General features: G+C 31.6%; 1 protein-coding gene and 1 pseudogene across 1 annotated transcript in view; both read right to left on the reverse strand.

Moving 5' to 3' along the window:
- Nucleotides 1-23,979, reverse strand: part of LOC125853235 (receptor-like protein Cf-9) — a 333,480-nt gene that overhangs the window by 90,238 nt on the left and 219,263 nt on the right. The window lies entirely within an intron of this gene.
- Nucleotides 5,453-8,044, reverse strand: LOC125853234 (receptor-like protein Cf-9; annotated as a pseudogene).

Genomic DNA, 23,979 nt, shown 5'->3' on the forward strand with positions numbered 1-23,979 from the left:
GCTTTGTGCACTGGACAACCTATTTTTTTTTAATTAGAGGAGAAAGAAAAGACTATAAGAATGATAATTGGTGTATAGAACTTGGTCACAACTTTTCATATAAAAAAATCAAGATGAGTTTGATTAGTTAGGATAAGAGTAAATCTTAGTTTACAGACGACCTTGACAACAAATATTTCAAGTCGAAAGTCCACTAAAATTTTGATTGGTTATGGTAAAAGTATTTCGTGATGTATAGACCTTGATTTACAAGTCGCAAAGGGTTTTTCATAGAACAACTTCTCCTTTACGCTTGCTTTGTCTAACAAACAAGAATCACATTCAACCGAGTGTTTCAAGGTATTGCTAAAAAAACAAGTAAAGCAAATCAAAGTAGAAACAATCTACTATTCAAATAGAGTCCAATCCAAGCTCGTGCAGATGGTTAATTATGATGTATTACTCTATCAATTTAGTAAAATCACTAACGATGTTTTTGTATCAATAAAATCACTTTGTGGGCACCAAAAATTTCGACTTGAACAGCCCCACAGGTGAAAGCATTTACTTGTAAAACATAAAAGATCTCATATCTCTATGGGTTGCAACTCTGTAACTACACCATTCTGCTTTGTCCATTGTGATTCTTTTGATAATCGATAACTCTGAAATGTGGGCTGATAGCGCACATTTCAGCTGTATCCATGACAATATTTCCAACTGTGAGGGAATCTCGCTTCATGAACAACCTTTTCTTTTCCTTCTACTTTTAAAAAAAGGGAATGAAAATAAGTAATTTTTTTTAATGGCTCTCAAAAACGTCAATTCTCATTGTGCGTAATAATACGGAGACCCGTGAACTAGCCAACTCTGTTTAACTGCTAAACACTCACAATTGTCTTCGATGCTGGCAAAGTCAACAGAGACACCTCTATGTCTTTTAAAGTTTTCATCATCTTCTTATGCTTAGTTAGTAAGTACTTCATCGTCACCATCAATGTGAGTCACCGATTATTCCCACAATATTTATTTCCTGTCTCAAGATCGTTACTGAACCAACATTCTCTACGTCATGTTCAGGTATCTGAATTAAAAATGATACTACCGTTGTAATTTAAAACCAACGGTAATGAAATTAAGATAAAGGTAAGATAAATTCATAAATCCATTAACTGAACTTTGCAGTCGAATCTAACTAGCTAACTAATAATCATGCTCAATATATAACAAACTATTGATAAACAATAATCATGATTGTTACTTTTATAAATGATACTAACTAATAATCATGATTGTTACTTTTATGATTATTACTTTCATGCCAAATGCTGGAAAAATCATATGGTTTATTTGAAAATTTTCTTATCGTGTATATAATATATATGAGTATTTTCTTATTGGTTAAACCGAAAACCGAACCGTTAAGTACCATAAACCGATTAACCAAAAACCGATAAGAAGTATGTTATTGGTTTGGTTATCGGTTTGAAGTATTTACAAACCGAAAACCGATAAACCGAACTAATAACACCTAAAACCGAACCGACCGATGCGCACCCCTAGCTGGAAGAGTATATTTATTAATGAAGGCAACAAGGTATTAAATAGAGTTACATGGAAAATAATAAGACTCCTAAAAGAACTTAACTAAAGTAATCTAAATAAATAATAACTGCTGAACTAGTAATGCAATCCTAATACGACTAAACTACTAACTGACGTCCTAACACCAGATGTTCTAATACATATTATATCCTCTCCGTCTAACAAATGATGCATATTTACCATTCTACATACTATATTTAATTAAAAAGAAAAAAATAATCCTAAAACTGGTTTTAAATTCTAAATTTGTCATGTGGCTTTAATAAATTACCTCACCCATTTTCTTTATATAGCCAAACCCGACTCAATTTAAAAAACAATTTCTCTTTTATTCATACCCGACTCAAATCTATTTTATGACTGAATAGTTGAGGGGTTGTTTTTTTTTTTTTTCATTTGGATCGGGTTCGGAGGGGTAACAAAAAATGGATGAGGTAAATTGTTTAAGTCATGTGACATTTTTGGCAATTAAACCTATTTTTAATTGGGAAAAGGGTTTGATATACTCCTCAACTTTGCCATTTAGAGCTGTCGTGACTCATATATACCCTTACCATTATACAAATAACTCACACATACCTCTACTATTACAAAAGGAGCTCACATATACCCTTCATCTAATGGAAGTGAAAAAAATAGTTTTAAATTTATATTTTTGACTTTTAATTTTAAAAAAAATCATGTAGAGGTATATATGATCCTTTTAACAAAGTTCAAGGTATATTTTAATCTTTTTTATACATAAATTATTTTTTGACTTCTTTGATTATCATTATTTGAGTTTCTTTTTCTTATTTTATATTTTCTTTCATTCTTTAGTCTATATAAGAATTCAAGTTGTTTTATATTGGTGTTAGGATATCATTAGAAAGAGCTGGAGAAAATTAGGAATAAAGGGATTTCCTGAGGAGATCCGCATCCAAGGATTTAGATCGTAGCATTCAGTGTTAAGAGCCTCAAATACTGATAGTAATTAAGATGATATATGATTGTGAGTTCCGGTATATGGGATTTGTTAATTTTAAAAAAATTGTAGCATGTTCTGTTTATTGTCAAATATCTATACATCAATACGAATATGAACCGGAATTAAGAGATACCCCTTTACAGACTACACAACAGATAAGTCTTGCTATGTTTCACAAACACTTTATGAAACACAAAAAAGAATAACACTCTATAAAACATCACAAACAATGAAAGTAAAAACTTTTATTCCCATCCCAGCAATGCTGTAGACTTGATTTCTTCCCTAGCTTTGAATGGTAGGGAGAACCAAAGGGGCTGCAACCAATTGAGTTACCTTCGTGGTTGTTCTATCATCTTGTGCGTGTGCCAAGCTTGTCAATTTCGGTTTTCAATTGGTTGAATCAATAACACGTGAATTCGGACGTTGTAGCTAAGATGGAACATTATGGCTTCATGAAGAAGATGCCTTTTGAAACTGATGCTACTGCCTTTTGAAGCTGATGATACCAAAACAGGAACTGTTTCTCTTCTTTTTTTTCCAACCAAAACATGTGTTTGTTGGAAAATTCAACTTTTAACAACAAATAAAAGTATTAATTTGTATCCAGAGAATACTGTAAGTGATGAATCTGCAGGGAACCTGTTCAATGTTTGTTAGTTACTTTTCCAGATTCAGATTTCCATTTTAAGAATTTTGTGCAATTGATGTCGGTCTATTTTCACAATTCGTCTTATAAATTGGTTTGGATCTGCACTTCTTGTGATTTTAAGGTCTTACTTTCTGTCCCAAGTTGATAATTAGTGTCCTTTTATTTAAAGTAGAGTAGACTTTTTTAAGCAAAAGAAGGTGTATGCCATGTCTTAATTTAGTTCCCATGAGCACAGAATAATTCAAGTTCTTGAATGTTATGAACATAATTTCTTAACTATAGGTATTCAAGACCTTAGAGTTAGAGTTAAGAATCAAACTCTTCGTGCCAGTCGAAAATCCTTTAAAGCTTGTTCCATTCCCTATCTATTGGGATATTTTTACACTTTCCTTTGAGCTTCCTACCACTATGAATAATTGCTGTATAAACCTTGACAACAAAATAATAATTGAAGGAGTATTTAAACAGAAAATCCACACAGCTTCTGGACTGTTTGATGCAGGTGGAAATTGTCAGATAACAAATCCTATATAGCACATTTAAGTTTTGCTTTGAAATAATCAATTCCAGGAATAAGGTCACCTAGTCATTTTCAGTCAATTTTAGAGTTGTCAATTACACATTCACATTCAATGTGTCACAGAATATGTAAAGACTATTTAATCTTGCACTGTAAGTCAAATAACATCCTCAAGTCAATTTAAGAAAGATTTAAATGAAAGTCCCAATACTTGTAATAACACATGCATTTTGTCTCCTAAGAAAAAGAAGATGTGTATAAAGTGAAGTGATACTCATATTTGGCTAGAGCAGCGGGTGCTGTAGCGAAACTGATTGCAATATGATTGGAGACATTTGGAAGAAAACTGTGCATGTTTTGCCCAAAGCCAACAATATTACACTATATTTTCTTCGTTTAGAATTTTGTGCAGTTGATGTCTATGTTAACAATTCCTGTAAATTGGTTTGGATCTGCACTTCTCATGATTTTAAAGGTCTTATTTTCTGTCCTAAATTGATAGAAGTTTTTGCACGGATTGTCCCTATTTCGGGGTGGTCTTTGATTTTGTCGCTCAAATCGATGGTCTTTAATTTTTGCTCGTGCTTATCATTTAATGAAAGCTTGTTAGCAGGCCTTGCATGTATTTTAAACTGCGTGCTCTTTATAGTACGAGGCCTTGCTTGTATTTTTAACCATTTGCTGTAACACAGGTATTTGATGCGATGGAGCAGGTTTGCACATGGAATGCTATGATTTCTTCCCTAGCATTAATGATGTATGTCAAGATTGCTGAAGTGTGTGACCATCTCATCTAAAAGCTTAAGCTATTATTTCATTATATTCTAAACAAAGATGAGAGTAAAAGGGGCTGCAACCAAATGAGATTGCTTCGTGGCAGTTCTATCAGCTTGTCTGTGTGCCAACCTTGTCGATTTCGGGTTCTAATTGTTTGAAGCAATGTCACATGAATTTGGACTTGCAGCTAAGATGAAACATTATGGTTGTGAGGTTGATCTACTGCAGGAAGCATAGGACTTCATAAAGAAGATGCCTTTTGAAGCTGATGCTACTGTCTTGGGGGGCTCTGATGGGTGCTTGTAGACTTGGTGGAGCTATTGAGTTGGGAAATGAAGTAGCACAACTATTGCTTGAGTCGCAACAGAATCATTTTGGGTGTTATGTGCAACTCTAAAGAATTTATATTGGCGCAGAGAGGTGGGAAAGAACAATGTTAGATGCTGGAATACACAAGGTTCCAGCCCACAGTTTTTGTTAGTAGAGTTTAGTTTGTAAAATTGTCGATATGAAGTCATGACTCATCAAATTAAGCAGTTCTTCTGGATTTCTTCCTAAATGTGATATCTCTGCTAGGATTTAAACCTTAGTATCCAAGGTTGTTTCTCAAATTTTTCAATTGCTACACCAACTCTATTGTGGTCGTCGTTATTATATATCGATGAATTTTATGAACTTGTTTTTTCCTCACAATTGAAAATGCTGAATTTATTTCTACATACTACAGATAAATGAAATCAAATTTTGTTGAGTTGCAACTGAATAACAAACTATGAAAGTAAAAGCTTCTATTTTTACATCCCAGCGATGCAGTAGACTTGAATCCTGCAATTTTAAAAAATGAAGAATTAAAGTTAAAAGCTTTAACGATGAAAGAGGTAGAAAATTTATGGATACATAAAATGTAATCTTCTGAAGGATAGAGATTAAGTTGATACCTCGAGGTTACACACTAATGTCTTTTCTTGTGCCTTCTCATTCTCGTAAGAATTTCTTGTTCCAATTTTACATCCATCCTCAAAAACCATGCTGGATATTGAGTTGACAACATTATGTATATTATGGACAGTCCAATAACAAGTCCACAACCGTAACCCATGAGAATCGCCTGCCAACTGATCATTGATGAATCTCCTCCTCCTTCTTCATCTAGCTCAACTGGATTCGTCGTTTGTGCTACCCCATCATCACCACCACAATCCTTTGAGAGTGGAAATCCACGTAACCCATCATTTCCTTGGTATGAACTGTTCTCAAACGTATCAAATTGTTTTCCTTTGGGGATGCATCCAACAAGATGATTGTGAGAGAGATTTAAGACTTCAAGTGATGTGAGGGATGCAAGTTGTTGTGGAATTTCTCCGCTGATTTTGTTGGATGAGAGATCCAATGTTTCAAGTACAGATAACTGGTGCAGTGATGCTGGTATGTGACCTTCCAAGCGATTATGAGATAGGTTCAAAGTACGAAGTCCAATGAGATCTCCAATAATGCCTGGGATATGACCTTCAAATCTATTCCTTGAGAGATCGATAATTATGTTGGTAGTCAAAACTCGAGGTAGTTCTAGATCCAGCCCCTTTGTTGTAACTATAAAGGAATTTGTGTAATAAAAATCTAGCATATCTGCTACATACTCTCGGGTTCCACTTTTCTCATCATTTATTTTCATAGCTTCAAAATTCTCAAAAAGGCTCACTGGTAAATCTCCACTAAATCCATTGGATGAGAGATCTATGATTCGAATTTGAGCAAACTTGTAAGTCGATGAATCTTTTATAGGGCCAAAGAACTTATTTGATCTCAGGCTTAGAATCTTCAGATTCGGTAGGGCTCTCAACCATTTAGGAAATGTGTCATTCAACTCATTCTTACCTAAATCAAGAACTTCCAAGCCCATGCAATTGATCAAAGATTGCGGAACTTTCCCCTCTAGCTTATTCCCGTCAAATTTAATGACTATAAGTTGATTTCCTATACTAAAAGTAGTATTAATTGTCCCGCTAAGATTATTGCTGCTTAAATCCAAAACCCAAAGTTCACTCATCTCACCCAAACATAGTGGGATTGTTCCCTCCAAATTATTGCTGCCCAAATCTAGCACTCGTAGTGTTTTCAGATTGCATATGGTTGAAGCGATCTGTCCACTGAGATTATTGTGTGAAAGCAGAAGATAATCTAGATCACGCTGGTTTAGGAGTGACTTTGGAATAGGACCTTGAAGCTGATTTTGTTTTAGAGAAACTTGATACAATGTTTTAGACTTGAACTCCTGAATGTTTCCAGGAAGGTATAGTCCCATTCAAGTGGTTTGATGACAAGAAGAGAAATTGTAGGTTTTGCATTCCGCTTACATTAGAAGGAATGGGACCTGTTAGGAAATTGGATGAAAAATTTAGGAATTTAAGTTGTGTCCAGATTCTGTTAAAGGATAAGAACTCAAGTTGGCTATCAAAGTTGTTATTTCCAAGTGATAACCACCTGAGCTTTCCAAATCTAAAGAAATCAGAAATTGGTCCTTCAAGATGGTTATCATCAAGGAACAATTCCTCTATGTTGGTGAGATTCCATAGAGGTTTAGGAATAGAGCCTCAGAGATTACAAGAAACTATTGTCAATGTACGCAGTGAAGTTAGATGACCAAATGATTCAGGTATCCTACCAGTAGCATTAACACTATAGAGATTTAACTCCATGAGTGATGCACTGCTTTTCCATTTGGTTGTGGGAAACCTAACAGTGAGCTGGGGATTGTCTGTTAAATAAAGAGATTCCAAGTTATAAAGGTGGAAAACTCCTTCGGGCAATGTCCCATATAATTGTGTGCCTTGAAGGTGTAGAGCTGTTAAATAAGAAGAGAAATTCAGAGGAATGGTGGAAGAGATGTTCACACCGTCAAAGTCGAGCTCTCTTAATTGGGTCAAGTTCTTAAGGAGCAGTTCAAAATTGTGAGGTTTGAATCTAAGACAATCTGAATAACTCTGGATACGAAGGACGTGTAATTTAGAAAGGCGAGAGATTTCTGCTGGTATTATACCTGTAAAACTTGAATACGACAAATCAAGTTGCGTCAAACTAGAAAGCTCACCAAATTTAGGTGAAATAAGCGACCCAGAAAAATTATTACCAGCCAAATCAAGCCTTTTGAGATTGGAGAGTTGAAATAGGCTACTATTGGAATGAAACTTGCCTTGAAGTCGGCTGCAATTGAGGTTAAGCAAATAAATTCAAACAAGAGTATTAGTTGGTGCGTAGACCCTTGACCAAAACATTTCCAATTTCATTTTGATTCGTTTGGTCATATNATCTGTGCTCTTGTTCCACGAAAGAGTTTTTGGATATGACAGTTGGTCTGCTATCGCGAAACAACTATCAAAAGCATCAGGACTTATTGTAAACATGTGCTTGAATTGTAGAAGAGCAAGAGCTTGATGTTTGGGGCACAAATGAGGTAAGGATGAGGAGAAAGAAAGATGGCAGAGGAAGGGAAATAGCATAAAAAATACAAGGTTTACGTAGCCCATTGTTGCACTAAAATGTTCAAAAAACTCTTTGTTTTCTTCCTCTATTCAATAACTTTGATAAGGTATATATAGCTCAAATTAAGCAAATAAATTCAAATAAGAGTATTAGTTGGTGCGTAGACCCTTGACCAAAACATTTCCAATTTCATTTTGATTCGTTTGGTCATATGCACAAAGGTTACTTTTTCTTTGCCTCATATACCCTTTTCATCTAATGTATATATGATCCTTCTAGCAAAATTCAGGTATATTTGATCTTTCTCAGACATGGTTTTTTTTTTTACTTCTTTGATTCAATGCATAATTTGAGTTTTAAATGTATCCCTTATAGATCTATTTGCTTATCATTATTTGAGTATCTTATTCTTATTTCTTTTTTCCCTTTCATTTTTAGTGTAAGAATAAGAGAATAAGAAAGGAAAAAAATGCGAATGGAAAAAGAGAAAAAAGTAAGAAAAAAATTTAAAATTATTTGTCTCTATAAAAAAATAAAATTTGGAGAATCTATGATAAATTTTACAAGTAAATGAGTGAGAAATAAGTTTGCCAATTAAAATAATAAATCCAAAAACTATTTTTTCTTAAAATAAAAATCAAATAAAATAAAATTTTCACTTCCGTTAGACCAAATGTGAGCTACCTTTGTAGCGATAATTATATCATCTCTACATTGGAAAGGTAAAAATTCACAAAAGTTTTAATTAGTTAGGATAAGTGTATTGTTTGGTGTACAGACATTGACAACAACATTTTAAGTAAAAAAATCCATTTTCTTGTCAAATAACAATATCATACTCAATTAAGGTTACCATAATTAATTGGCTTTAAATGATGTGATGGTATAATATCGACGAAATGTGTGAAAATGTGCGGGATGTTTTGTGTACCGAATTCTCAAAATGAAAGGCGTTTTAATCACGAATATTATGTCATTCATTAAGAAAGAATGAACACTTTATGGAACCTGTAATTTCCAAAAAAATTAAAGAATTAAGTAAAAAATATTTAAGGTAATAAACCTTTGTAATTAAACTAATGAGAAAAATCTCAAGTCAATGCACAAGTCATTGCACAAAAATTCAAATGTAATAATACAAAATTTTTATTACTAGCAATAATACAGTTTTGTTTGATTCCTTATCAATGGAATCATCCCAATCACAATTATTACGCAATGTGGAATAATGCTTCTTGAGAATACTAGCTTCTTCTTTTTGATTTGTCATCCGGTGTCTGGTAAACACATTGGAGTCCGACTATTTTAAACTCGTATCGCGCACCGTGTAGAGCCTCATTCGGTGTGGGGGGACACTCATCCACTGTACCACATTCGTTGGTGATGAGAATATTAACTTTAACAATTGAGAACAATTATATAATTAATTTAAATTGGGAGAAGGCATAAGTACCCCTTGAACTATATCCGAAATTATAGGGATGCCCTATATTTACGGAGGTCTTATTACCCCCAAAGAAAAACTTTTTTCTCTATATTTCTTTGCACTTTATGTGCTGACGTGAAATCATAACACAATTCAATTAGCTACTTAGTTCTTCTTATTTTATTTGCCTTGTTTTTAAAATAAGTTGACACACATAATATTTTTTATTTTTCTTTGCCTTGTATTTAAATTTTTCTCAAACATATGTAAATACGTTTTTTTTTTTCATTTTTTTCTCCTTTTTCCTGTTGGTTTTATTTATTATATCTTTTATTTTCACTGTCTTTCCTTTGGATTTGATTTCAAATTTAATTCCAAATGTATGGTATTTAATATAAGCTAATTTTGCATGGATACAAGAAAAAGGGAAGGAAATCAAAGAAAAGATAAAAAAAATTAAAGCATTAAAATAAAAGGAATTATTTTTTAAAAAATATGTAACTGAGAATATCAACTTTAAATACATGTTATAATTACTTATAACCAATTAAATTCTTCTCAGCGGGAATAATCTATAAGAGTATTTATTGGTTATATGCCTTGAAAAAAAAATTTCACGCCAATAAATCAAAGAGAGTTTGATTATTTAGGATAAAAATACATTGATGGGTGTATACACCATAAAAACAATTTTTCAAGTTGGAAATCCTTTAAAATTTTGATTGGTTGGGATAAGAGTGTTACTTAGTGTATAACATTGACCTAAAGATGAAGATTCATAAAACTTTTGATTAGTTAGGATAAGAGTATTGCTTGATGTATAGACCTTGACAAAAACATTTCAAGTCAAAAATTCATTTTTCATTAGTTAGGATAAAATTGTTATTTGATTTATGCACCATATTGTATATTAACTTGACGATGATCAAACTTATATTTTAACAATTCTAATAAATTTACATATTACCAAGTCAATGCAGGAGCCATTGCAAAGAAAAGCTCAAATAAAAACAACAGAAAAATTCTATCACAAAAGTGGCTCGTATATACCTCTATTGTACCAAAAGTGGCTCACATTTATACCTGTCACTATAAAAGTGGCTCACATATACATTTTCATCTAATGGAAGTGGTAAAAATAATTTTTTAATTAACTTTTTTAATTTTTAATTTTAGGGCAAAGGGGTAAATATACCACCTCAACTTTGCGATTTCGAGCAAATATACTCCTCGTTAAAAGTGATGCATATATACCTCCATCGGCTAACAAATGGTGCACATATACCCTCTTGTCTAATAAATGGCATACATTTACCCTTTTCATTAACAAACTGAATTATTTTTAAAAAATAATCTTAAAATTGGTTTTTCAGTCAAATTTATTGTTGTGGATCATAAATACATATTCAAAGGTGTGATCTTTCGTCATACATACCTATGAATTAATTAATGTTATCATCCACCGATAGATGTGGCAGATGAATGAACCACAAATTAAGTAAAGGAAAATCTACTACTTCTTCTTTGGAGTAATCAATTCCAAGAAACACACACCTACTAACTTTCAGTCAATTTTAGTCACACAATATGTAAGCATTTCACATGACAAGGATATCACAGGAAAGTCTTAGTTTAACAACCCTCCATACACAAAATATTCCCTTTCTACTACAATACAATACAAGAAGAAGAAAATTCCTACTTTGCTTTCTCTGCACTATGAAAAATCACTTTCCCCACTTCTTCATGATACACATGGAACCATTCTACCCCGTGTTTATTGGCAAATTCAACTTTTTAACAAAAGAATGATATTTTGTTCCAATTAAAATATCAAGCTCAACTCAAAACAGATAATATTACCATGTAATTAAGAGTTTTTTGCACATAATTTCACGTGAAAGTGATGTCATTCTATATAAGATATGTCAAGCTAAGTCCCACCACATGTAAAATATCTTTGTTTTGCTAGCTTAACAACCCTCCACAACACATACCACACAATTTTCCCTTTTCTATTGCCAAAAAAAAAAAAAAAAGTGGATGGCTACATAGATGACACACAATATTGACTGGTTAGGATAAAAGTGTTAGTTGGTGTATAGACCTTAACTTCCAAGTAAAAAATGCCAACTTTTTTTTTTCTGATAATCTAGAATGAGATTTGTTAATTTTAAAAAGTTCTTTATATTTTTAGCGTGTTCTGTTTTATTGTCAAATATATGTACAACATCAATATGAATATCAACCACAACTGAAATTGATATAAGCACACAACTGAGTAATAGCACAAGAAGTAAAGAGGAAAACTTAAAAAACAATAGAGGTGTCTCTGTTGACTTTACCTACATCGGAGACAATCGTGGAGTCATTTCATTGATTCCTCTGTTTTATAAAGCAGTGTGATGGGATGAGTACGTCTTTAGAGGTTAAAGTTAAACTTGTGCCTTATATTGAAGATGCACAATCATTTGAACCACAAACAAGTGCACCAAGTTGAATGAGACTTTCTACATAACTATAAACGCCTCGGATTGGATGAGAACTCGCAGTACTTTTGTCAAGTATATACCTGAAGTTTAAGCACATCAGCACTTCTGCCTCATTCACTTTTGGTTTTGGACGCAGAATTAGTGAAACCGATTTTCCTGCTAGATTAGTTACGGGCTATGAAGGATAATATAAATCTAGGTTTCATATCATTCCATATCAAGGGATCGCCGATGATATGTCTCTCCCATTCTCTTTTTGGAGTCTGCTCTAAAATCCACAAGTCGAAGTATCCACTTAATCATTTCACATAATGTATGACCGCTAATTTCCCCTTCACCCATTGTCCATGGAGATGCATTACACAATGTGATAATTTCAAAGTTTTCATATTTAACATCAAATGCAGCTATAACATGTTTATGGTGAAAGACTTGGTGTCTACTCCCTGAACGCGTCAATGTGACAACTGTGGATATCCACAAAATCTGATTCCGATACAAGAGAATTACTAGGATTTTATTCATGTTTTTCGTTAGTTAACAGTGAAATTTGCCATACTGACATCATCTGGCATTGGTGTATACAGGGGAAGTATTTGACATTATAAGACAGAGCAAGGGAAAAGAACACACAAAACACAAGAGAAGTAAGAATCTTCCCGACCTAAATGGACAATTTTGACTAGTACGAGTAAGTATTTACCCTATTTAGCTCAAAAGGCGAGGATCATATAGCCTTGATATCGAGATGCAAGAAACAAAACACAAGAACTACAAAATTTTCTCCATTGGAAAAAAGACATAATTTCTTCATAACTAGACTTTCTACATAACTATAAAACTAAGTTCAATGCCTTTCTAAGTGTAACTCTTTAACTTTTTAAGTCAAAAGCTATAAGCCCATTCAAATAGACTCTAACTCTTTTTACAAAATAATAGAACTTACAAGACACTTTAATTTTTCTTTTGCTCATATACCCTTTTTATCTAATGTATATATGATCCTTCTAGCAAAATTTAGGGTATATTTGATCTTTCTCACACATGATTTTTGTTTTACTTCTTTGATTCAATACGTAATTTGAGTTTTAAATATCTCCCTTAGGTCTATTTGCTTATCATTATTTGAGTATCTTATTCTTATTTATTTATTTTTTCCTTTCATTTTTAGTGTAAGAATATGAGAATAAGAAAGGAAAAAAATGTGAATGGAAAAAGAGAAAAAAGTAAGAAAAAAATTTAAAATTATTTGTCTCTATAAAAAACAAATAAATTGGAGAATCTATGATAAATTTTACAAGTAAATGAGTGAGAAATAAGTTTGCCAATTAAAATAATAAATCCAAAAACTATTTTTTCTTAAAATAAAAATAAAAGTCAAATAAAAATAAATTTAAAATTAAATTTTCACTTTCGTTAGACCAAATGTGAGCCACCTTTGTAACTATAATTATATCAACTCTACATTGCAAAGGTAAAAATTCACAAAAGTTTTAATTAGTTAGGATAAGTGTATTGTTTGGTGTACAGACATTGACAACAATATTTCAAGTAAAAAAATCCATTTTTTATTAAATAATAATATCATGCTCAATTAAGGTTACCATAATTAATTGGCTTTAAATGATGTGATGGTATAATATCGATAAAATGTGTGAAAACGTGCGGATGTTTTGTGCACCGAACTCTCAAAATAAAAGGTGCTTTAATCACTAGTATTATGCCATTCATTACAAAAAACAACACTTTATATGTAACCTGCAATTTCAAAAAAATAAAGAATTAAGTAAAATATTTGAGGTAATAAACACTTGTATAAAAATCTCAATTCACTGCACTAGCCATTGCACAAAATCCAAATGTAATACTACAAAAAATTTGTCACTTGTAATAATACAATCTTGTTTGATTCCTTTTCAATGGAATCATCATAATCTCAACTTTCTAACCCAGCTATTACGCAATGCAGAATATTTCACCTTGAGAATATTATCTTCTAACCCGATTATTACTCAATACGGAATAATGTATCTTAAGAATATTAGCTTTTTTTTTTTTGTTTTCCATCTGGTGGGGCACCATTCGGAGTGGGAGGGGTGAGTGCTCTCTATAAATTGGAGAATCTAAGTTAAAAGCTGGATTACAAAAGTACCCTTTATCTATTAATTTGTTTTTTTAAAATCATTTAAAAAAAATACTTTTTCATCTAAAATCAACTCCATAACTGCACTTCTTCATTTTCATAACTTATATTAATAATATTCATTAATCTTGTGGCTTTAACTCACACATTCTAATAATATTTTAGGAGAAAGTGACAAGTAAAAGTAAATGGAGGAAGTAGCTATCAAACGAGCCCTAAAAGTAGGACAAAGTAGACCGAGTCTTTGTCCTTTTTAGGGAACCTCAGTTTTCAGCTTTGGGACCAACTTTTAATTTGATTTAGACATATTCCAGTCAAGTCAACATACATGACAACTATGGAGACATTATATTGATCAAATCTTTTTGTTGATTTTTCCAAGTAACTATACCAGGGCGAATTTACATAAAAAAGTGGGAGTGGTATGACATTTAAACACTAGGCTTATTTATCTAGATTTTATATTTTTGCTCTCTTTTATTCCTTCGGAAAAGATAAACAAAAATTTAATTCTATGAGAATTTAATTTTAAAAAATATTCTTTCTATCCCTCTGATCTTTACTTGTTTGTTGATATTCAATTAGTTGTGGTGATATACATGTGATATATCTTGTATCGAAACTTTTTTTTTTTTACCTATATTCATTATTTTTGCTCTTTTATTTTTCTATTGATTTTATTTTCTTTGTCTTTCATTTTGATTTGATTTCAATTTTAATTCCAAAATGCCTTGTATTTAAAATAAGTTAATTTTGAACGGATATCAAAATAAGTGAAGAAAATCAAATAAACGATAAAAAAAAATTAAAACGTTAACATTAAAGAACACTTTTAAATTATTTTTTTAAAAATAATACGCATAATTTTTTAAAAATTATTAAAAGTGAAAAGATAATTAATTAATTAAAAAAAAATTAAAACGAAAAGAAATTAAAATAAATATTTTACAAAGAAATAAATAAATAATTAAATATATATAAGTTTTATTATCAATAAATATGTGTACTAACTAATTATAAAGTTATCAATCAAAAAATGACATGTGTTTAATTTGTGCACTCATCACTTGCCTTCAAGAGAGTGTGCACCCTCTCTATGACTTGTCTGTGTTTGTGGTGTATTTATTCCATTTTAAATTTAAATTAGTTTAGGGGGTAATAGGACTCTAGTTAAATTTAGGTGTGTCTTTGCAATTTCGATCGTAGTCTAGGGGGGTACTTATGCATTATCCCAAAATTAAATTATATTCAATAATAGACATTGAAATTAAATTTTAAAATCAAATTCAAAGGAAAGATATTGAAAATAAAATAAATAGAAAAACAAGAGAAACCAATGAAAGAAGGTAACGAAATGAAAAAATAGTAGGTGTGTTTGAGAAAATTTTAAATACAAGGCAAAGAAAAATAAAATAAAATAACATATTATGTACATTAACTTATTTTATATATCAGGCAAAGAAAATAAAAGGAATATTTTTTTTTTAAAAAATAAAGGCATATTATACGTGGTGTTTCTCGTGCCACTCTTAATCACATCCAACATATACAACAGATTAACAAGTTGTCAAAAATTCAAAGCATAGGAACTACGTACAACTAACTCGTCTTGTGATGTATTTAAAATATAAAGAAATAAATCTATGACGAATTTAAGGGGATTCTACATTTATAAAATTTGAAAAATCTTTCACACGACTAAATTCTACTAAATGGATTCAGACAACAATCACAGAAAAACAAAATGGATACAGTCTATAGTCCGCCACGACAAGTGAATGCTTAAATTGTAAAAGTGCAAGGGTGAACTCGAGCCATCTTTCACCGGTCACGAGTGTCACTAGCCACGAGTATCAGATAACTTTATCCACTAAAGATAGAAGAGATGGGGAAAAATAACAACTACTTTGGTATACTATTTGATTCTATGCAAGATTAGTTACATGTAATCCGGGCATAACTACAGGTTTGTAACCTATTGAATGTCATAAATGTCACAATCAATCTTTGGTGCAAGTAGTCCTGACCAAATTATAACACACTAGTAATCTTATTTATCAAATAGTACTAGATCTAACTATTGTGCAGTCCTACGCCTTGAGAATATTAGCTTTAACAATTGGAGACAATTATTTAATCATTCTAAATTAGAAAAAACCACAAATATCCCTTGAATTATGACTGAAATTTCAAGGACACACTCTATATTTACAGGGTCTAATTATCACCCTAAACTTTTTTTCCTCTATATTTCTTAGCATCTATGTGCTGATGTGGAGCCGCAACTCAATCAATTAGTTGTGGTGATATACATGTGACACCACATGTATATATGTATTTTTTTTTACAAAAAAAATAGCCCTTTTATTTTCCTTGCTTGATATATAAAATAAGTTAATACACATACTATGTTTTTTATTTTTCTTTGCCTTATATTTAAAATTTTCTCAAACACACCTAATATTTTTTTCAATTCGTTACCTTCTTTCATTGGTTTCTCTTGTTTTTCTATTTATTTTATTTTCAATGTCTTTCCTTTGAATTTGAATTCAAATTTAATTTCAATGTCTAATTTTAATATAAGTTAATTTTAGATAGATGTCAAAGATTAAAGGAAATCAAATAAAACATATAAAGATAAAAGTGTTAAAATAAATGACTCTTTTTTAAATTTTTTTTTTTTTACATATAATTCATAATATTAGCTTTACTAACAGGAAATAATTCTTTAATCAATTTTAATTTCTCAGAGCGAGAGTAGAATAGTATTTATTGGTGTATATGCCTTGACAAAAACTTTTCATGCTAATATATCAAAAGATTTCAATTACTAAGACAAGAATACATTGATTGGTGTATAGACCTTGACAACAAAATTTCAAGTAAAAAATCCTTTAAGATTTTCGATTGGATGGAATAAGAGTATTCACAAAACTTTTGATTGGTCAGGATAAGTATATTGCTTGGTGTATAGACCAATGAATACTATTCTACTCAAAAATCTATCTTTTTATTGGTTAGAAGAAAAGTGTTAGGGTTTATGCACCAGGTTTTTTAATTTATTTTCTTGATTTTTAATTGTAGGGCAAAGGGGAAAATATGCCCCTCAACTTTGCGATTTAGAACAGTTATACCCTCATTAAAAAGTGGTGCATATATACATTTGTCGTCTAACATATGGTGCATATATACTCCTCGTCTAATAGGTGGTGTACAATTACCCTCTTTATTAACTGACTGCATCCAAAAAAAACTTTAAACTAGTTTTTAAATTTCAAAAATGTCACGTGGCTTAAAAAATTACTTCATTCAATTTTTACGCACTTAGACCCGACCCAATTAAATAAAACTCAGTTCTTCATCTATTCAGATTAAATTATTTTATGACTGAGTAGAAAAGGAAATGAGCTCTTTTCATTTGGGTTGGGTCAAGAGGCATGAAAAAGATGTGAGATAATTTTTGAAAGCCACGTGATATTTTTGAAATTTAAAACCCGTATTATATATATGTTAAAGAAAGGGATAAATATGCACAATTTGTTAGACAACATGGGTATATATGTATCATTTTTTAATAAATGGTATATCTGCTCTAAAATCGCAAAGTTGAGGGGTATATTAGTCTCTTTTCCCTTGATTTTTTTAATAATCATGTAGGTTTATTTATGATCCTTCTCACACATGATTTTATTGACTTATTTCATTCTTCATGGTAAAAATATGAGAAATAAAAAGAAAGGAGTGTGAATGGGAAAAAAAGTAAGAAAAATATTTAAAATCATTTTTCAGCTATATTGCAATTTATATTTTGTATCTATAAAAAAATTGGGGCATCTATGATAAATTTATAAGAAAGTTCCTTAAACAATATATTTACCATCAAAATAATAAATTTAAATTAGTTGTTGAATCAAAAAAGAAAAAAAGAAGAAGAAAGAAATATGTGTTGAAGGACCAAATATACCCCTACAAGAATACTTTTTTATCTAAATAACTTAAAATTAATTTTTTTTACTTCCGTTAAAGGAAAATGGTATATATGAGTTATTTGTTTAACAATAAGGGTATATATGAATCACTTTTATAACGAGTGATATATAAAATCTAAATGATACAAGTTTTAAAAGTCTTTCTTTCTTTCTTAAACTCCATGTTGAGTCAAAGTACCTCACATAAAATGGGACGGAGGGAGTATTAAGTCAAGTCATCACATAGAAAGTTTAAATGAAAGGTACTACACAAAATCACATCACTTGTAATAATACAATTTTATTTGAAACCTTATCAGTCTAAATCATCACAATCCCAAGTCTCTGCAAGTAGTCTTGACACAATTATTACGCATTGTTAATCTTATTTATCAAATAGTACTACATATAACTATCCAACACAATGCAGAAAAAAACCCTTTGAATATTATCTCAACAGTAGGAAACAATTATCAAATCAACTTATATTCTTAAAGGAGAAAGAAAAGTGAAAGGGAGCCTTGGAACCATAGTAAAGTTGTCTCTTTTTTGAACCGCAAATTAAGCAAGGAAAAATCTACTACAGCTAATCAAGTCCAAGTAGCTCATCTAGTCACTAGCAGTCAACTTTTGAGTTGTCACGTATCACATTTTCTGATGAAATTCCATTGAACAATATTTTTTAGACTATTATGAAAACAATTGTAATAATACAATTTTATTTGATACATTATCCATCTTAAAACGTCATAATCCCAAGTCTCTACAAGTAGTTCAGACCCACATTGTTATGCATTATTAGTCTCATTTGTCAAATTTGTACTATTAGACGTAATACAGAAAAATTCACCTTGAATATTATGTCTAACAGTAAGAAATAGTTATTAAATCAAGGGATAATTTCAGAGACCTCCCCCACGTTTCGCTCAATCACATTGACCTTTCTCGAGGTTTGCGATATTACACATACCTCCCTTATTTTAAATATTTTGTAACAATTCTTTTTAATCTATTTTTCATTAATGTAATAAAATACAATTTGACAACTTTGCCCTTTCCAATACTCTATTAAAATCCTTTAATTAATTGTTTTTATCAAAATATCATATTTGATAAAAAAAAATAAAAATTTTAAAAAGTCATTGGCTCAAAAAATTCTTCTCTGCAGACCGTAAACAGGTCCCAAGTTCTCTTCCTCTTCGGTCTTTTTCTTTGCACAAGTAATTGACCATCCTTAATTTCTCCTTTGTATACATTGAAACACATAAAGTCCCTCACGGTATAATTAGTTTTGGAGCAAAAGTACTGCAATCTTTTATCCTAGAGGGTACGCGTATGGTTAGGAACCGATAACCCGATAATAAAAGAAATCAAAACCATTAGGGAAATCGCTAAACCAATAACTCATTACCGATAAATCAATAACTTTTTATTGATTCGAATTATCAATTGCGGTTCGATTTTGAACAGGTACACGTCCATGGGATAATTGGCCTCACGGGGCAGGAAGAAGAAGAAAACGTAGGACTCACATTTGTAGAGAAAAATACTTTCCAGCAAGAAAATGTGGAATTTTAACATTGTTTTTTTTGTTAAATATGAGAGTTTAAATGAAAAATGTAATATTAAAAAGGGTGGGTTTGTCAAGTTGTATTTAATTTAAATTAATGAAAAATAGATAAAAAGATTTGTTACAAAAAATCTAAAATAAGGGAGGTATACGTAATATCGTACACCACGAGGAAAGTCAATGTGATTAAGCGAAACATGAGGGGAGGTTTCTGAAATTATCCCTTAAATCAATTAAAGTCTTAGAAAAAGAAAAGTGAAGGGAGCTTTGGAACAACACTTAAGCGTCTCTGTGTGTCGTCTAGGTCACGTGTTTAAATTTTTTTAGACCCTGCAAATGCAGGATGCTTTGTGCACCGGGTAACCTCTTCTTTTTTATAGGAGAAAGAAAAGTCTATAAGAGTGATAATCTGTGTATAGACTTTGACGGAAATATCTGTAACCATCCCAATGTGTGTGAAGATCATTTAATATAACAATAGTCAAGTAAGAAATAGTTATTTATCAATTTAAATTATTAGAGAAAAAAGAAGAAGAACTTAAAGAGATTATTAATTGGTGTATAGACTTTTTCAAAAACATCTCAAGTCTAAAATTCAAAAATGTTTAGTTAGTCAAATAAGAGTAATAATTGGCGTATAGATAATCTTGAGAAAAGAAACAAGTCGAAATTCCAAAACAATATTGATTGATTATTATAAAAGTGTTGGTTGGTTTATAGACCTTAACTTCCAAGTCAAAAATCCAACTTTGTTTTATGATAATCTAGAATGAGATTTGTTAATTAAAAAAAAATCTTTATATTTTTAGCGTGTTCTGTTTTATTGTCAAATATCTGTACATCAATACGAATATCAATCGAAATTATAGGACTGAACTAGAATAAAAACATCGAACTGAACCTATGGAATGCATACACATATATATGTAATTGCTTCGATTATTTATACCTTAGTAATCAAACAGAAACTTTTCTCTCTATTGGATTATCTCGTACAATAAGATAAGAGGTACGAAGCAAGGAAGACTGTATATGAATAGAGCCCTTGTCAGTTCCAATGCACGCAATCGACCCACATAGAAAGATAGAGTGCAGCCCCCCTGCCCTATCTAATGTAAAGAAAGGAGTTGAATAAAATTCATCATCTGTCCAGATGATGTTTGAAGACAGATGATGTCAATATTGAAAATTGACATAAACACACAATTGAGTCACATATCAGGGATTGCAACTGAACCAACATTCTCTACGTCGCATTCAGCAATTAGAACCTTTCTCTTGAACCATCATCTGTTAGACTCTTTTTGAAGCAATGTAACGTTAAGTTCACTTTCATCATTTCGAGTCATATGACTGAAAATGAGTTTTGATGTGTGTTGGTTACTGAGCATTTTAATATTATTTTTATATTAAATTTGCTCATTATTTTGGTGCCTTAATATTGCCTAATTACTCATGAATTGGCCATTGACTTAGTGGTCATAAAATGCTGGCAGAAACGTTCCAGTGAACGTTGGAATTGGGCAGCATGTTCATTTGCCGTTGGATGCATTTGTTACACTGATCTTTATTTTCATTCTTTACTCTTCCATTATCCTTGTAACATATGTAACTCCTAAGACCATTATCTTCACTATTTACTACACCATTATCTTCCTATTCATTGCTAGGAAGACTTCTTCTAGTATAAATAGTGGTGGTCTTCATTTGGTTTGGGGGATATACAACACATAAGAAAAAGATAGAGAGGAAAAAGTTTGTCAAAAAGAGAGTTCTTATTAGTTGAAGGGAGGTGTTCTTTTTTGTGGAGCTTTGGACTCAACTCTTGTCCAGAGTTGTTGAGTTATACTTTGTGAAGGTTGTTGTATCCTGGAGGGGACAAGTCAAGAGGACTACTGCTGGACCGGTGAAAACATTTGATGCAGTGGGCTTGAATCTCCTTAAAGAGAGCGAGATATCCGCGCCTCAGCCTGAAGAGATTTCTGTTTCTTCATTTTATTTCAATTGTATCTTGTATTTTTTGTTATCTTGTAAATTTTTCACTAACAATTTTAAGGAGATTCAAAATGGCTACAATTGAAAAAAATGCGGATGTCAAGATGGGAGACCTTAACAAGCCATTTCGGTTCAATGGTAACCATTTTAAGAGATGGAAGGGTAAAGTACTTTTCTACTTGAGTCTTCTCAATGTTTCTTATGTGTTAACTGAGAAGAATCCTAATAAAGTAGACATCACCTCTATGAATGATGATGAAACTATTTCTCATCTAGAGAAAGTGGAAAAGTACGATGGTGATTCCTATAAGTGTCGGTATTATATTCTTAATTGTCTATCTGATAATTTTTATGATTATTATGATAGAACTTACTCTAGTGCAAAGAAAATTTGGAAAGCGTTGCAGAGTAAGTATGATACCGAAGAGGCTGGAGCGAAAAAATATGCGGCTAGTAGATTTTTTCGTTTCCAAATGGTGGACAACAAATCAGTGGTAGACCAAGCTCAAGACTTTATAATGATTGTTGGAGAGCTAAGGTCCGAGGAGGTAAAAATTGGAGATAACCTTATTGTTTGTGGCATAGTAGATAAACTTCCACCTTCTTGGAAGGAATTTCAAAAAACTATGCGCCACAAACAAAAGGAAACCTCTCTTGAAACCTTGATAATGAAAATCCGCATGGAAGAAGAGGCAAGGGGCCAAGATGCACTTTTACAAACAGAAGAGAACAACATCACAACGAAGGTAAATTTAATTACTTCAAATAATGCTACTCCTGAATCTCACAAAAATACTTCTTTGAAGCCTAAGAAGAAAAAATTCAAGAAAAATAATGGTAGACCTCCCAAGAAAAATAATGGTGAAAATAACCAAGCACAAAATCAACAAGTTCAAGACAAGGGACCATGCTTTGTTTGTGGCAAGAGTGGGCATATTGCTCGATTTTGCAGATTCCGGAAATGTGGTCCTAACCCTCAGGCAAACGTTATCGAAGAACCTTTTGTGGCGGTGATTACCGACATAAACATGGTTGAGAATGTTGATGGATGGTGGGCTAATTCTGGTGCAAACCGTCATGTCTGTTATGACAAAGACTGGTTTAAGAAATATACTCATTTTGAGGAGCCCAAAACTATCATGGTTGGTGATGCTCACACTACTCAAGTGCTTGGAAAGGGAGATGTCGAATTGTGTTTTACTTCTGGAAGGGTATTAACTTTGAAAGATGTACTTTATACTCCTTCTATGAGGAAAAATTTTATGTCTAGTTTTCTTCTTAATAAAGCAGGCTTTAAACAGATTATTGAATCTGATTAGTATATAATATTGAAGAAGGGTATTTTTGTGGGAAAGGGGTATGCATGTGATGGGATGTTCAAATTGAATGTTGAAATGAATAAAACTTCTACTTCTGTTTACATGCTTTCTTCTACCAATTTTTGGCATGCTCGTTTGTGTCATATTAATGATCGTTATGTTGGAATCACGAGTAGTTTAAGATTAATTCCAATGATTAAAAAGAATTTTGAAAAGTGTGAGGCCTGTAGTAAAGCCAAAATCACTAAAAGGCCCCATTTTCAAGTTGAAAGAAAAACTGATTTGTTAGAATTAGTTCATACTGATATTTGTGAACTTGGTGGAGTTTTAACTCGTGGAGGTAATAGATATTTTATCACTTTCATTGATGATTTTTCTAGGTTTACATATGTTTACTTGATGAAAAATAAAAGTGATGCTTTTGAAAATTTCAAAACTTATCTCCATGAGGTTGAAAATCAGTTTGGAAGAAAAATAAAAAGAATTAGAAGTGATAGAGGCCGTGAATATGAGTCAAATGAGTTTAATTCTTTTGTTAGATCATTGGGAATAATTCATGAATCTACTCCTCCTTACTCTCCTTCATCTAATGGAGTAGCGGAAAGGAAAAATAGAACTTTGGTTGAATTGACTAATGCCATGCTTATTGAGTCACATGCACCTTTAAATTTTTGGGGTGAAGCTATTTTAACTGCATGTTATGTGTTGAATCGTGTGCCTCATAAAAAGTCTAAATTGACACCTTTTGAATTGTAGAAAGGTTACAAGCCAAGTTTGGGATATCTAAGAGTTTGGGGTTGTCTAGCCTTTGTGAGGCCAATGGATCCCAAGATTACAAAGTTGGGTAAGAAAGTTACTACTTGTGCTTTTCTTGGTTATGCTTCAAATAGTACAGCCTATAGATTTTTTAATCTTGAAGATAATATTGTGATAGAATCGGGTGATGCTATTTTTCATGAGAATAAATTTCCTTTTGGTTCTAAAAATAGTGGGGGTCAAAGGATTGAACAAAATATTTTGTCACTACCTAGTTCTTCTACTTCTACTTTGAAAAATATAGAAGTTGATGATTTTGAGTTAAGAAGA

This window comes from Solanum stenotomum, chromosome 1 (assembly GCF_019186545.1).
Source record: "Solanum stenotomum isolate F172 chromosome 1, ASM1918654v1, whole genome shotgun sequence".
NCBI lineage: Eukaryota > Viridiplantae > Streptophyta > Magnoliopsida > Solanales > Solanaceae > Solanum > Solanum stenotomum.